Source organism: Protopterus annectens, chromosome 10.part0 (genome assembly GCF_019279795.1).
Source record: "Protopterus annectens isolate FY-2018-M chromosome 10.part0, PAN1.0, whole genome shotgun sequence".
NCBI classification, from domain to species: Eukaryota; Metazoa; Chordata; order Ceratodontiformes; family Protopteridae; genus Protopterus; species Protopterus annectens.
Window position 1 is genome coordinate 1,629,795,939 of NC_056744.1, and position 16,617 is coordinate 1,629,812,555.

General features: G+C 44.4%; 1 protein-coding gene across 3 annotated transcripts in view; it reads right to left on the reverse strand.

The window, feature by feature from the left end:
- The window catches only part of LOC122813805 (nuclear fragile X mental retardation-interacting protein 2-like), a 54,612-nt gene that overhangs the window by 17,096 nt on the left and 20,899 nt on the right, over positions 1 to 16,617 (reverse strand). The gene's annotated exons all lie outside the window — the stretch shown is intronic.

Sequence of the window (16,617 nt, forward strand, 5' to 3'; positions counted from 1 at the left end):
AGCAATTCCTCAAGCAACCGTCATACAATATGCTGATGACTCCACCCTGATTTGCTCAGCATCTTCTTCAGAACTTTATTCTCTTACTCAAAGCATCTTCAACACTGTTGAAACATAGTTCGCTACCTTCTTCTTAATGCCAAAAAAACTAAACTTCTCCTCTTCACCCCCACCTCTCTGTCCCCACCCCTTGATTACACTATTTCATCTATATTTCACTATTTCATCTAACAATGCTACTGTCATTTCCCCTGAACCAACAACAAAACTATTAGGAATAACTATTGATAACAATCTCTCTTTTGATCAACACATTAACAACACTATTAAAATAGTAAACAGAAAAATTGGGTCCTTATATAGAATCAAACCCTTCCTAACTGCTTCTGCCAGAGCCAAAATTGCCCACTCATCTTATGCCTACACTTCTCTATGCTTCTCCAATCTTCACCAACCTCAAGAAAGCCAACCTTAAACTTGCCACATCCACATGGCCAGATTTGCAACTGGCAACCCTTACAGAACACACCACTGTGTGAACCTGAAACTAGGATGGGTGGAATTTCAAAACCTTTTGCTTATTCCCCAACTCAACATTGCTCATAAATTACTCTACCAGCCCAATAACACCCCTATTCTTTCACAACTTTTAATCCCTTATAATAATCTCAACTCCCTTAGATCTTCTAAAAAACTCATGGCCTGCCTTACAAAGTCCAATAACTCAGCCGGTGACTCCCTATTACAATTGGAAGGAGCTGGAATATGCTACCCAGTGAAATCACACTAATCGCATCTTTACCGCTCTTCAAACAAGAAATTAAGAATTACTTCCAAAGTCATTGGCTCTGTTCCTGTATTAAGCCTGACTAATCTTCCTACCTACATCTGTTTTTCTAACCCTTTTTATTCATTTACCTCTCTTTGGCTTATATCCAACAGGTCTTTTTGCTTTTACTGTTAACATTCCTCTCAGATTGCTTCCATTCTTACCCACTTAGTTATATAGCTCTCTTTCTCTGGTAATTACCCCTTTGCTAACCTCTAAACTCCCTTTGTACAATGACTTGTCACCCTACATTCACACTGTCATCTCATCCTTCAACATGGATGTTTGATACTTATACAAGTTAAAATTTTGATATTTTCTTAAGTTTTTATTTTGACGTTGATATTGCTGTTTGTTATTGTTTATATTGCTTTTTGATTGTATGTTTTTTGCTTTTTGTGTATTTCTGTCTGGAGCTTTTCTCCCCGGGCCTCTACCGAAAATGGAAATATATCCAGCTAGACTAGCCCGGTCAACAAATGTAAAATAAATAAAAGTTAAGTGGGCAAGTTCAAAAAGTGTGGCAGCTCCAAGTATTAGGCAGTGCAGAAGTCCAGAGAAAGTGCAGATACTACTGAAAAGGTAATTGCATTTTTTTTTTAATCAGGGCTATCATCTCCAGATGGAAACATCACTTAACAATGGCTGATATCTGATTTTTAAGTGAACAGCTTTCACTTGGGAAGGGGGAACACCCTAGTTATGGGAGCATCTGGCACCCCCAGAAGGCCTAACCCACCCTCCCCATTCTAGTTTGTTTTTGCATTACTTGCAGTGGAGGGCTGAAATCACACAAGGGGAGTATGCCTTGGAAAAGGAGCCTCAAATATTTACACATTTAAGGGCTTTCCCTGGAGTAAAAAAAAAAAAAAAAAAAAAATACAAGGGGCACTTCTTAAAGCACAGGTAGCAATGCATTTCCCACACCAACCAAGAGCAAAAGCAAATCATAATGAACACCTAAACAGTAAACAGCAGCACCAAACTGAATACCTAAAGTAAATCAAGCTCCTCAATGGCTCAGAGGTTTAGTCCTTCACAGCAACGGCCAAATCATAACCGTTCACCGATGACCACGACCCAAGTCATTTTTCCTCAATCATACGGGTGGGGCTCTAACAGCAGCAAGATCATCTCTGTAGTCTCAGAAACAAGGGCTTCAGCATTACAATCTCAAAGGGAGACGGAAAAGATCCAACTCCCCCACAAAAACTGATTGAGCAGTAGATGTGGGCAACCACTAAGACAGGTGTATATGCAACTTCTCAGGCCTTCAGATCCTCTGTGTGGTGCCAATTATGACAGGATTGCACAAGGATCAAACACTGCTGAAGAGTTTGCTCCCACATGGGCAGAGGGTGGCCTACAAAGGTCTCGTATACAGTCTTAAAGCCATTCCACAGGATCATAGGACATTACTAGGCTATAGACCCAGAGGTCATTTTAAGCCTAGCTGTTTCATCCCAATGTAATGCCACAGAAATGCAATACCCAAGACTGCATTAGCCATCACTGCCCATGTCCAGGAGGGCTATGGGTGCTACAGTGCCCCATCCACTCATTAGGGTTCTTTCTGAACAGTGTCAGAAGTGCTCTGCTTCACAAGAAAGTACAATTTTGTACCTGCCATAAATGTAGATGTTAGAATGTCCACACTGCTGCAGTCATCGCACTTGGGTTATCCTGCAGTCAGCCTGTCCTGCAGTCAGCCAGAGTTCCAAAATCTTGGTCCGGCCTTGGTTGCTGTCGCTTCTTCCCAGACGCCAGTGCTCCAGGGGTATACAAGAGGCATCAGACGCCATTTTCTTCAGTTTTTCTTGCCAGAGATGTCAGGTGCCCCCAAGTAGGTAGGCAATACATATTGCTAATAAAACAAAAAAAAAGAATACCTTCAGTTACAAGCAAATACACCACAAAGGTCGTACAGGATAGAAAGGTATAGAAAAGTTCAGCTAGGTCAGAGGGGATGGAGGGAGGATAACCTGGACTGCAGCAGTGTGAACACTCTAACATCTACATTTATGGTAGGTACAAAACTGTACTATGTTAGTGTTACACTGCTGCAGTCATCACACTTGGGGTGAATTCTAAAGCCAAGGATGGGCAGTGGAACTAAACAGGGTTTGGAGAAGCTAGTAGGCCCTGCAGAACTGCAGTGGCAAAGCCAGTTCTGGTTATAGAGTATAGAGGCAAGTGATCGTGCTTGAAGGTGTGCACTGAACTCCAAGTTGCAGCCTCCAAAATATCCTTGGTTGGTACCCCTCCGAGGAAAGCTGATGATGCTGCTGTAGCCCTGGTGGAATGGGACCTAATGTTACCAGGTACAGGTTTTCCCATGGTGTGGGTAGCAGAAACAGATACAATGTCCTATCCATTTTTGAAATGGTCTGTTTTGAGATCGCCTTTCCTTGTGATCCTGCAGCATAGGATACAAAGAGCTGGTCAGATTTTCTGAAAGCCTTAGTTTTATCCAAGTAGTAACGTAATTGCTTGTGAATGTCCAAAGAGTGCAGGAGCCTTTCCCCTTTGTTCTGGGGGTTTGGATAAAAGGTGGGCAAATGAATGGTTTGGTTTAGGGCCACACTGGATACCACCTTTGGCATAAAGGAAGGGTTCGTTCGTAAAGCGACTGTCTTGATGAAAAATGATGAAAGGCTCCACTGCCATTAGGGCCTGTAGCTCTGAGACTCTTCGTGCTGAAGTTATTGCTAGCAGCAGGGCAGTTTTCCATGACAAACTGTAAATCAGCTGTATAAGCTGGTTCAAAGGGTGGTAGTGCAAGTTTTTCCAAAACAAAAGTTGAGATCCCAAGTTGGTGCTCTCCGGGGCGGTCTTATGTTCTTAGCCCCTCTGAGGTACTGTCTTGGTAATGGATGTGAAAATATAGGAGGATCCGTGTTGTATTGAGCTGAAATAGCTGAGGCGTGGATCTTAATAGATGAAAAGGAAAGTCCTTTGTGCAACATTTCAGTTAAATATTGTAGAATCTGAGGAATATTTGGGACAAGGGGATTTTGGCCTTTAGCCTGGTTCCAGGCGCAGAATCTTTTCCATTTGTCTGAAAAGGCTTTCCTGGTGCTGGGCCTCCTGAATGATATCCATAACAGCTTTACAGAGAAGTGCTGACTGAAGTGCTGACTGGTTGTTTAGGTAATTTGCCATGCAGCCAGATTTAAAGTCTTGAGCTGGCTGTGTAGAATCTGATTGTTTTGCTGAGTGAGCAGATGAGGAATTTGAGGTAAAATCCATGGTGGGCCTTGAGCCATGTTCCTTAGTACTGGATACCAGTGTTGGCGTGGCCAGTCTGGAGCAATGAGCATAATTTCTGGCGTCTCGAATCTGGCTTTCAGCAGCACCTTTGCCAGAAGAGGCAGTGGAGGAAAGGCATACACTAAGGTTTTCCAACTGAATGAGAGGGCGTCCACTTTCCAAGCTAGTGTGTGGTATGTCCTTGTGCAAAATTTCAGTAGTTGGTAGTTTTGGGGGGAGGCAAACAGATCTATGTCTGGGCTCCCCCATTTTTGAGTTATCATTGCGAATACTTATGGATCTAGTTTCCACTCCTGAGGATCTATGAGGTTTCTGCTTAGATAGTCTGCCAATGCGTTTTCCTGGCAAGAATAGCTTGTAGTTGAACTTGGTAGGTCAGTGCTGTGTTCCACATGGTCACTGCTTGCCTGCATAGGGGGTAGGAACGTGTGCTCCCTTGCTTGTTTATGTATCACATCACTATGGTGTTGTCAGTCTTTATTAGGAGTTGTCCTGGATGTAGGAGGTCCTTGAAAGCTGTTAGGGCATTTTGTACAGCTAGCATCTTTTTTTTTGATTGATATGTAGATGCCTTTGATCTGCAGACCATTTACCCTGAATACACTGTCCTGCCATGTGTGCTCCCCAGGCATAATCCGATGCATCTGTTAGTTTGCCTGGCTGTGGGCAAGGTAAAAGGCTGACCCTTGTTGAGGTGACATGCCTGTGCCCACCATAGAAACTCCTGTTGAAGGCAGGGAATGAATGATATTATTGTTTCCAAGCTGTGGCTGTGTTGAGTCCATACCCTTTTCAGGTACCATTGTAATTTCCTCATAAGCAGTTTTGCATATGGTATTAGTAGTATGCAAGATGCCATGAATCCAAAGGCCTGCAAAATTTTTCTTGCAGGGAGTTTGGTCTTAGTTGCCATTTTGAAGTATTGAGTCAGTTGTCCTTGCTTGCATGGAGTGAGATAAGCCATCTGGGCCGTTGTATTTAAACTGGCACCCAGGAATATTATGTCTTGTGGGGGCACTTGTTTTGATTCCTTTTCGTTTACCATGTACCTTAAACAACTCAATAGGTTTTTGACAAACGCCAGATGCTTTAAAAGAATGTCCTTGTTTTCTGCTTGAATAAGGCAGTCGTCCAGGTATGGATATATTTGAATTCCTCTTTGTCTGCAGTATGCGTTTACTGGTGCCAGGCATTGTGTGAAAACCCTGGGCACATTAGGTAAGCCAAAGGGCAGTGCAAAGAATTGGTAATGGGCTGAACCGGCTATAAATCGGAGGTATCTTCTACAATTTTGTCTGCTAGGGACATGCAGGTATGCCTCCTTGAGGTCCAAAGTTACTAGCCAAGCCTTCTTGCCCAGCATGGGAAGAAGTTGCTGTAATCTTAGTATCTTGAATTTGGGTACTTCCAGATATGTTTAGAATGGAGAGGTCCAAAATGGGTCTCCAGGCTTTGTCCTTTCGGGGAAATAGAGAGTCTTGTAAAATCCTTGTCCTTGCTCCTGTGTAGGAACCTGTCGAATGGCTCGCGTGTCCATGAAAGCTGCAATTTGTGAGCCTCTGCCCATTGATTTGGTGGCAGGTTTGGCATTCCTTTTATCCTTGGTAAAGTGTGAAAGTGGAATCTGTATCCTTGAGATACAATATTTAGGACCCATTTGTCCTTTGTGATGATGTGCCAGTTGTCTGCAAAAAGTGCTAGTTTTCCTCCCAAGGTTCATAGGTTTATACTAGGCTATCTGCCCTAAGGCATTTATAAGCCTAGCCCAAAGTTTTGTGGCTTACGCCACCCCTTATATGAAAATATACTGTGCCCATTAGTTTGTTGTGCCTCTGTCCAGCAGTGACAGAGATGATCCCCGGAGTAAACCTACGATCTCCCATCCACAGGTCAAGATTTCTCTTGAACAGAGCCAGCGAGGTGCTCTGCCTCACATGGACCGGGATTTTATTCCACAGCATAGGGAGTCCTGAGTGATAAATCTATCCCTCCAGCACGTCCTATTTATATCCGTGCTAAGGTTTAAGTCGCATGCTCTAGTGGTTTTGGTGGATTTGGATTTTTTTTGAGGTGGAGCATGTCCATTAATTCCGGGTTGGACATGGCCTTGTATGTCAGGCACATGTCACCTCTGAGCAGACGGTATGCGACTGAATAGAGCTGGAGTTTCTTCAATCTGGCAGCATAGGACAGATTGTGGAGTCCCTTTATCCTTTTGGTGAGGAACTTTTGGGGTCTCTCCAATTGCTGCAGATGTCGGGTGAGATGCATCCCGAATGGGGCATTGTACTCATTGGTCTGATAAGTGAAGAGTACAGGGGAACAATAACCTCACTAGATCTGGATGTGAATCCCTTCATGATCAGGTGGTCAATGTAGAAGGTCTTTCTAACCACTTTAGCAATGTGAGTGTCAAAAGAAAGGCCACTGTCAACCTGGGTCCCCAGGTCCCTGATAACCTCTTCTGTGCTTAGTGAGTGGATTGCTGCCTATATGGTAGCTTGGGGTTACCTTGTTTTTCCCGAAGGGTATGACTATACATTTTTTGGCGTTTAACTTCAGGCCATGGCTCTGGCACCAGCTATCTGTTTCCGTGAGTCCCTTCTGAAGGATATCCGTGTCCGATGCACTTTCCACTATGGCGCCCAGTTTGCAGTCATCTGCAAAACTTTGCCAGCCAAAGTCCTCCCATGTTGGCCTGCACGTCTGAGAAGTAGATGCCGAATAGGGGGCCAAGGACCGAGCCCTGTGGGACACCACTTGTGACCGGCTTGGACAGTGCCAGCAACTCTAACCCTGTGGGTTCTGTCCTCAAGCCAGTTTGCAACCCATCTTGTGACATATGGGTTTACATTTAAGCTGGTAAGTTTTTCTACAATACCCGAGTGGGGTATTGTGTCAAAAGCCTTTGCAAGGTCAAGGTAGGCTGTATGGACTGCCTTTCCCTCATCAATGGCCTTGGTGACTGTTTCGAAGAAGTCAACCAAGTTCAAAAGGCATGATCTGCCCTTGAAGCCAAACTGGGTCGGGTCCAATGTCTGCAAGTCCCCTATATCTTTGTTTATGAGCTCCATTATGATCCTCTCCATAGCTTTGCAGACTAGACTTGTTAAGCTTATGGGGCGGTTAATTACCAGGGTCCGTAGAGGCACCGCCTTTGTGGAGTGGGACCACAGTTGCCGTACGCCACTCCTTGGGCACGTATCCAAGGCTGAGATTAAACAGCTGCCTTATGTGCGGGTTTAATTCCTCATTTAGCTCATGTAGCACACAGCCGGGGACACCATCCGGTCCCATTGATGCTGTGTTTTTAGCTTTAGAGAGCAGCTTTCACCTGCGCATTTGAGATGTCTGGGAGGCTACACTCCGCTGGGATAGTTCTCTCCTTGGGGGGGGGGTGAAGTTTGCACTGAACCTGTCTGCCAGTATGTTGGCAATGTCTGTGGGTTCAGTGATTTTTGTATCACTTTGGACTAATTCTGAGCATATCTGGAGTCTCCACCCAGGTTCCTAACATAGCTGAAAAAGGCCTTATGATTGTCCTTTGAATCCATGGCAATTTTTCTCTCAAAATTGGCCTTAGTTGATTTTATGAGTGCTCGTATTTTTTTACTAATAATGATCAGGGGTGACTTCCCTTTTATGGATTTTGTTCCATCATGTAATAGCTTTCTCCTCTTATTGTAAAGTTTGTTAATGGCTGGGGTCCACCAGACTGGAAGTTTGCCCTTTGTGGAAAAAGAGTCTTTGTTTTATTTGAGATTGCCTGATCCATGCAGTCCTGGAGGTGTTCATAGAAGGCATTTGTAAGGGCTTCCGCAGCTTGGGTTGTGGTTTCCACTGGCTCAGGGGCCTTGAAGGATACCACACCAGTCTTGAGTAGTGTGAAGTTTGCTTTAGAGAAGTTCTTCACTGTGGTCTTTTTTGTTTGGGGTGGGGGCGAGATGTGGATTTCCAGTGAGATTAGTTTATGATCAGATCTCACCAATGAGGGATATACTTCCGGTGTGGAGCATTTTGTCCCCATGTTTGTGATAATGAGATCTAGTATATTTTCTCCTCTGGTGGGAACAGTGACTAGCTGTTCCATGGCATTTGAATTTATGAACTCCAGGAACCGTTGGGCTAGAGAGTTAGGGCTTGAGTAATGTTCCCAGTCTATACTCGGGTAGTTGAAGTCACCCAATATGATGGTGTTTGGAGATACATTTATACCCTCCAGTGTCTTCAGGAAGGCTGTGTGGGGTTCCTGAGTTTGAGAGGGTGGCCTGTAGCATGCTACAATTTGTAGAGCAGTTTTGCCTATGGTTAGCTGCACCTGGATGGTTTCCGAAGCTTCGTGCGTTGCCACCAACCTGGAGGTGTGAGTATCCTTTATGAATATGGATACACCCCCTCCTTTTGTGGTGTGGTCCGGGTTTTGGGGCCGGAACGCATGATATGAGGTAGAACCTAATAGTGCAGGGGTGCTCTCAGGAGCCTTGAACCAGGTTTCAGTTACAGCACAGACATCCATGTTCTCCATACTGAGAAGGGCCTCGAGTGCGTGCATTTTGAGATTTAGACTTCTGGCATTGAGCAGCATTACCCTCAGTTTCTTACCATTTTTGTTTTCTAGGGTGGTAGGTTTAGAATTTGAGCCTTGCCTAAAAAAGGCACTATGGGGGTGGCAAGAGCCTTAGCCAATATCCGGAATCCCAGGGGTGACAGGTGCAAGCCGTCCCTTGCGAAGCAGTGTGGCTTGTCAAGCTGTCATCCCAGGCAGACAGACACTGGATCCCCTTTGAATGACACCAGACATTAAGCCAATTGTTAAAGCTGATCATCTTGTCTCTATATTGTGGCATCATTCTTGGTGAAGGAAGGATACTGCTCAGGGTCATACCTGCCTGGGCTACATAAATCAGAGAGCTCCTCTGTCTCTTTTCATGTAGTTCAGGGAGGTAAGTCTCAGGTCGTTCACACCAGCATGGACAATGACTGTCATATTTGTACTTGCCGTGGAGTGACCCGAGTGCTTGTGTTATGTGGTGGATTCTAGCGCCCGATAGGCAGCTTACTGTGACCCTCTCCTTGTTCAGCCTGGTGAGTGGGACGTCAGTGTGTCTGACTATGGAGTCACCTATGACAAGTATGTTTGGTGTTGTATTTGGCCTTAAGGGCTGCGACTGCTTTGCACACTGATTTTGTGGTTTATGAGCTGCCAAGAGGGATTTGGCTTGGCAGTCTGAGGGGTAAGTCATTGTGTTTGTCTTCTGATAGTTTGACACCTGTCTTCTCCTCCTTTCTGGGAAGTGGCACCCCATTGTCGAGGCTTGTAAGAGCCTTGTGACTGACCTCCACCCCTTGGGCGTCTGTATTTGTCCCTCTGGTCTGTCAGAAGCTGGAAAGGACCAGTTTTTGGTTGGCCCATTTCTGCTGAAACGAGTGGGTTGAACCTGTAAAAAATCCTTTACAGTCTGCACAGATTTTGCCTTATCCTCCATTTTCTTTAAAACCTCTTCTGCTCTTACACCAAATAAAACAACCTGCTGTGAAGGTGCATCCAATAACTTTGCTTTAACATGATCAGGTAAAGTTTGTTCTTTTAACCAAGCATGCCTACGTATGACAGACCCCGTCACTGCTGCTCTACAAGAAGCTTCCAATGAATCAAATCCACATTGCAAAGTATGTTTTCCCACTTGTTCAGCTGCATGCAACAAATCTTGCATTTCCTTGTAATCAGGCTGCTCTGTATGTGTGATCATTTTTTGTTTTAATTGAGACATCAAATATTGTTGACATTTCAGCATTTGAAACTGGCAATTTAAGGCCCTCATAGCTAGAGTAGCTGAGGTATATACTTTTTCCCCATCTGTCTAGTGCTCTAGAATCCCTTTCAGAGGGTACAGGATTTTTAGCAAGGGTGGCCTTAAACCCCTTTGGGACCCCGGGAAATGGTTTCTGGGTCAGCAACAGGGCTTTTATATAGGAATTTGTGCAAGTCAGGGACTCTGTAGTATCTGTCTGGTTTGGCTGGTGCAGGAGGTAGTGAATCTGGGTTAAGGCTAGATTCTGAATAAACATCATCCACAATGTCTAACACGGGTGGAATAGCAAGTGGTCTGTGCTGGGGTAGTAAAAGGAACTCTTGGAGCCTTTTCTTAGAATCAGAGTAATCCTGGCCTTCCCAATGGAAATGTTCCCTCGTGGTATGTAAAGGTTTCCCCAAGAGAGTAGTCTTCTGGGGGAGATGCTGAAGGAAGAGACTTCAGCAGCAGAGTCTTCATAAGGGGGAAAAGAATACTCTTGTTCCTCATAAGAATCTGAGGAAATTGAAACCTGGTCAGAGGAAGCATAGTAGTCCTCCTGTCTAGGCCTTTTATCAGGAGGGGGATGGGAACCCCTGATTAGGGTAATTAAGTCTTCAGCCATTTTAAGCATCTGTTTCTTAGGCATGGGGCCTTGTACTGGAGACTGCTGTACAGTCTTTTTTGCTTTTAAAAGGAGTTTTCAGCTTTGCATAGGATTTAAGAGTGAGTGTAGTCGGTCTAAGACACCTTCTTCAACTGAAGGTGTTTCAACTGCACCGGAATCTCCTTCAGCCATGGAGTCTGAAGGGCTGAAAGATAAAGGTTGTGGAGGCCTAGCAATCTCCACTTGGGAATCGGATGCCACCTGGGGTTCTAAATCAGCGGTCATCAGGGGCTGCATAGGCGCATCACTGAAAACTGGAGAACCGGCGACTGGCCTAGCAGAGGCCTCAGAGTCTGGTTTGGGTCTCGGCTGCCTGTCCTTTATCTTCGCATTTTTATGCATTCCGGTCGTCGGTTGCTCCGACGGCATGGTATAATTACATTTCCTACCAAAATAATGTTGGGCGAAATCAGACAGACGTTTTATAGTTAGTTTGTTAAACCTAGCACAAAACAGACAACCTGTGATGTCGTGGTCCGGGCCTAGGCAAGGAATACAATAAGAATGAAAGTCCTTAGGAGGTATTTGCTTCCCACAAGAAATGCAATTAACTTTTTCTGATGTCGGACTGAGGCAAGAAAAGGTCCCCCAACGGGGTACTTAGCTTTATTGAAGACTTCGGTCTGGAATTAGATTTGAAAATCTCAGGAGTCGGCCGACCGACACTTGCGAACTGCTTCTGCTTCGGGCACTGCGCGGCAAGAAAGACTGAAGAAAATGGCATCAGATGCCTCTTCTATACCCCTGGCGCACTGACATCAGGGAAGAAGCGACAGCAACAGACACTGGACCAAGACTTTGGAACTCTGGCCGACTGCGGGATCGCCTGACAGCAGGATAACCCAAGTGTGATGACTGCAGCAGTGTAACACGATGAACATCAGGTAGACTATTCTAAAGACACTGCAGTCGCTGGGAGATGAATAGGGCATGCTGGAGACAGATTTAAGTTGCAAGCAGGCCATATTTAAATCCCTGAACAGGAGGCCTTTGTCCCATTTGATTTACAGATATGCAGCAAGTTCATTAGGTTTGGGTCTGAGATTGCTCTGCAAGCCAGGCATAGGTCTCCCCTAAGAAGTCGATAGGATAGAGTAAAATGACAGGAATTTTAGTCTTGTGTATGGCACGTACTGGAGTCCCTTGATCCTTTTAGAACCCTCAGAGGTCTCTCCAGTGGCCTGCAGGTGGTTTGTATGGTACACGTCAAATGGGGCATTATGCTCAATTATAGGCCTTAGTGCAGAGTATAGACAGGTTATAACCTCTTGCTCTTGAGGTTATGCCTTTGCTAATAAAGTGCACTATGTAGAAAGTCTTCCTTACTACAGTAGACACATGGTGGTCGAAGGTAAGGTTGTGCTCAACTTGTGAACACAAAAGTGTCTTATCATTGTGGGTACTTGGGGTATTGTTGATTTGATCATGTGAAGGGACATTGTTTGTGCTGAAGGGAATGATGGATTTCTTGCACTCAAGTCCAAGACAGCAACTAGGACACCAGGTGGTCTACACAAGACTCTCCTGGAGTACACAGACCATCTGGACATTCAATAATTGCACCCAGTTTGCAGTAGTCTGCAAATTGGTCAGCCAAAACCCCTTTGACCGGAACTTCTGAGAACATACCAAACAGTAGGGGCTCAGCACGGACCTCTGCAGCACCCCACTGGTAACAGGTCTGCTGGTGGAGTCACCCACCTTGATAACGTGTGGCTGGGCTCTCAAACAACCCATATTAAAACAAAGGGGTTTACATTCAGTTTGCTAAGTTTCAGTAATGCCCCCAAGTGTGGGATTAGCCTTTAGCAAGTCAAGGTACACTTTGTACACAGATTGCCCTCAATGGCCCTGGTTAAAGGTTTGAAAAAAATCCACAAGATTCAACAGGCAGGATCTCCCCTTTAAGTCGGGCTGGATAGAATCCAAGGTTTGGAAGTCACCTATGTCTATTAGATCCACAATGCTACTTTCCATGGCCTTACAGATGAGGCTGGTCAGACTTAAGGGTCTGTAATTCCCCAGAGCTTTTAGCCAGGCCACCTTGTGGATGGGAATTACTGCTGATGTTCTCCATTCCACAGGAACAAAGCCTGTGGTTAGACTACAATTAAAAAAGGGTACTCAATGGTGATGCTAGTTCATGTTTTAGCCCGTTTAGAAGACAGCTTGAGATGCAGTCTGGTTCCCACAAAGGCCATGTTTTTTTGCCTTGGACAAAGCTTTGATGACCTGTTCTTCAAATATACAGGGTGGGGGATCTAGAGAAGTTTGAGATAGATTTGGAAGGGATAGGGAGGTGAAATGTTTTTACCAAACCCATCTTCTAGCAGGTTTGTCATCTCTGAGAGGTCAGTGTGAGATGCCATTGGTTACTAGTTCTGCACATGCTTGAGTCTGTACGTGCGTAGCTGTAAAAGGCTTAGTTATCCTTGGTTGTCCTAAGTTTTTTCCAAAGAAGCCTTTAGATGCTTTGACAAGTGGTCTTATTTACCTGTGGAGGAGGGTGCTTTTTCCATTGTTGGGGTCTTGCCTTTGTTGTCATGGTCAGCAACTGTTTGTTGATGCTGGATGCCCACCATGGTGGCCTGTTTTTACATGGGGGCTCTGGCTTAGATTCTGGTACAGTCGACTACACACTTATGCAACTGCACAGCACTTTAGTGCAAGCTTCGGTGTAGTTACCACTTCCAGCTGGGAGTGGGGCTCAGAATGCATTTATACCTTCACCAAGGAGGGTATAGTTTGCCCTGAATTTTGTCAGATTTCATCCCGTCAGTTCTGGTGTTAGTATCAGCTCAAAGGTGACAGATTTGTGGCCAGATTTAACTAATGAGGGTCCAACAGTTGCGGCAGTGCATCTGTTTGACGTTAGTGAGGACCAGATCTAGTACGGTTGTTCCTCTCATCAGGGTATGAACAATTTGTTCTACACTATTGGAGTGAAGTTAAGGAATTAGCGCTAGCAGGTTCGGGCTAGAACAGTTTCCCAGTTGATAATGGAAATCCTCTATAACCACAGTGCTCGGTAATATTTGGAGCGTCTCCAGTCTGGTCAAGTAGGCTTTGTGTGCGTCATGACCCATGGGGGGGGGTTCTTGCCCACCATAATGTGAAGAGCAACTACATGGAGTTGTCTAACTAGATGGGAGACATCTTCAATACAGATTAGAAACGCTGCCCCTGATTATCACACATTCATTTTGCTGTATGAAGGTGTGGAAGGCACTGTAACCTTGAACCAGGCCCGACTGCAGGCATTTACATCTTCCAGAGACAAAGTGCTTCCAGGGTATGCAGTTTCGGGATAAGCTAGTGTTTAGCAGCATGACCCTTATTTTAGGATTGGCAAATTTCATATTGGGAAATTTAAAGACTTTGCCTAAAAGAGGCACTGAGGGGAAGAGAGAGCATTTGGCAGCAGCCGAAAGCCTGGAGGAGCCAACAGTCTCTGGCAAAACAGCGAGATGCTGCTACCATGGCTTCTCAGGCTGACAACAAATGCATCTCCTTTGAACAATGCCAAAAACTAAGCCAGTTATTGAAATCACTCATACTGTGGCATTCTAGGTGAGGGCAGTATGCATCTCAAGGCTAAGAACATAGCCTGGGCATCATTCTAGGTGAGGGCAGTATGCATCTCAAGGCTAAGAACATAGCCTGGGACAGACAGCTCAATCATGTCTCTTCATATAGTCCACTGAAGTACATCTCGGGCAGTTCATTCCAACATGAACTATGACAGAGTCATAATGGTACTTGTTGCTGAGAGATCAGAGTGCATGTGTGATCTAACAAATCCTGGCACCAGACAGCAGCTCTTTCCTTGTCCAACCTGGTGGAGGAGGACATTTGTGCGCCTCACTACAGTCTCTCCAATGACTAGAAAATTTGGTAGTGTTATGCCTTACTGGCTTGGTAGAGGAGACACTGGTCTTGCTGTGCATCATGGGTGCTATGGGAACTGTTAGTTGTAGCAGTCTGGTGTTTTGGAGGTATCGGTAAGTTTGAGAACACCTCCACGTATGCCGATTTGTGTTGCATGCGTACTGCGTGTAAGTAGTGATACTGTGTGCACGTGTAGTGGTGGGTTGGCCGACAACCTCCTTGTTACTGTTTTGAGTGCAAGAGCATGGATTCACAATTTTTGTGGGGCAGAGAGGAGAAAACAGGAGTACATGACACATGGCACTCGTGGCTAACAGTCATGGACAAAATAAGGTGCCCACACGGACATCTGCCTGATCAGTCTCTCCAACCTCCAAAGGCGATATTTAACACACCCACAAAATGTAGAGTTCTAGCAAAATATACCATAATAGAATTTCTTTAGCCTTGCTTGCTCACATCTGTTCATTTGGTTTCAGTTTGCCAAAATTTTAACCATACAGGCTTGGGAGGTTTCTTTTTTTTGGTTAGCCTCTGTAAATCCCAGCCTGGCACTATACTTCACCCATTACTCTCTCCAAACCACACATTTGCAGAGTGCGGTGTGTATACAAATGTGTGAATATTTATAGCACAACTACATGATCCAATGTTTTCTTCAGCAACTCACCTGCCCAGCTCAAGGTGTCAGTCAATAGCACAAGCAAATTCTTTGAAGAACATGCTTCTGAAACTTCCAAAACAGTACTTTACTGGAGTGGTGGGAAGCAGCACTTAACAGAGCTAGCCCTATCCTACAATATCTTCAAACTCAGGAGGGACATCATCCTATAGTTCTACCAGACAATATGTTCACTGTCAAAAAAGGTCCTTTCTGTATTTTCTGGTACAGACAGTGGTTTGCTGGGTATGAATAAAATGGAAAGTTTTCAGGTTCCAGAGAATTAAAGATTTACAGGTAATGACAAGTTTATGAATACATTTTCATGCAGTAATTAAGTGTTTGATCAGGGTGACCTGCCTGCTTAAATGAGTAGCGAAACATATCTAGTCCTCGACATCATATGCATAAATATTCAAAGGATGTAGTGCAACAGCTACAGTTAACTTCAAAACCACCTTTGCCAAACTCTGCAGCTCATACTACATCCAGTGCAACTGAAATAAAAAACAAAGGAAATGTCTCAAAGGAGTTGAGTCAAGGTCATACTGCTCGCTCTAGGTGCGGAGCCCCCCCCCCCCCCAGTCATTCGGAATAAGCTCATTTATCTCCATGGATTTACTACAAACAAAACCAATGAATAAAAAAGTGAAAAACTATAAGCAATCACATTGTGTATGGCTTTACAAGAAACTGGCTGAAGACTAGGCTTTTGTTGGTCACGTTAAAAACTTTTGGGGGGGACTGAAAGGCATATACCCATTGCAAAACAACTTGTTTTTGTTATTTTTATACATTTCATGATACAAACATGTTACCTAGTAAAGCATTTGCAGTAACTGTTGCACGTAACAATTTCTTAGGAACTGTAGGCATTCTAATGTAAATGAAGAAATACTGGACAAAAGCAAGTAAGTAAATATAACATTGGGCTAAGTGCAACACCACATGATTTAATGAAACTGCACGAGATGCGTCCTCAAGCTAAATTTTTAGCTTAGACGAGAGTATTGTCAGCTTCCTATACTGATTAAAGGAAATCTACTTAAATTGCCTGGTTCCATGGAAGTCGGAACATTTGTAGACCATTTCCTCAACTCGATGTGCTAGTTATTTGCTAAAAGCCTCAGTTCAGTTCGTAGTTATTACCCCTCATTAGCTGGCGTATCTATCCTGCATTTTTTGCAGATTTACTGCTAAATTTCACAAGCAGCACTACAAATTAAAACCTTATATCAAGAAAAACGCAAATATAAATTTTACTACCAAAAGTGTGTTAAATAGTATACTCGGGAGCATGCACGGAATGACAAAGCTAGCGCTAAAATAGTTTGCAAATGATGGCAGATTATAGACTTCATAATTCACACCAACTAAAAATACCAAAGCTGTAGTGAAACTAGGACCCTGACGAATGCAGTTTAATGCTCACATTTAACTAGACAGAATCACTCAGTCTTGAAGACGTGACATTATGTGAGCTACAACTTGCAGTTTCGAACCGCTCCTT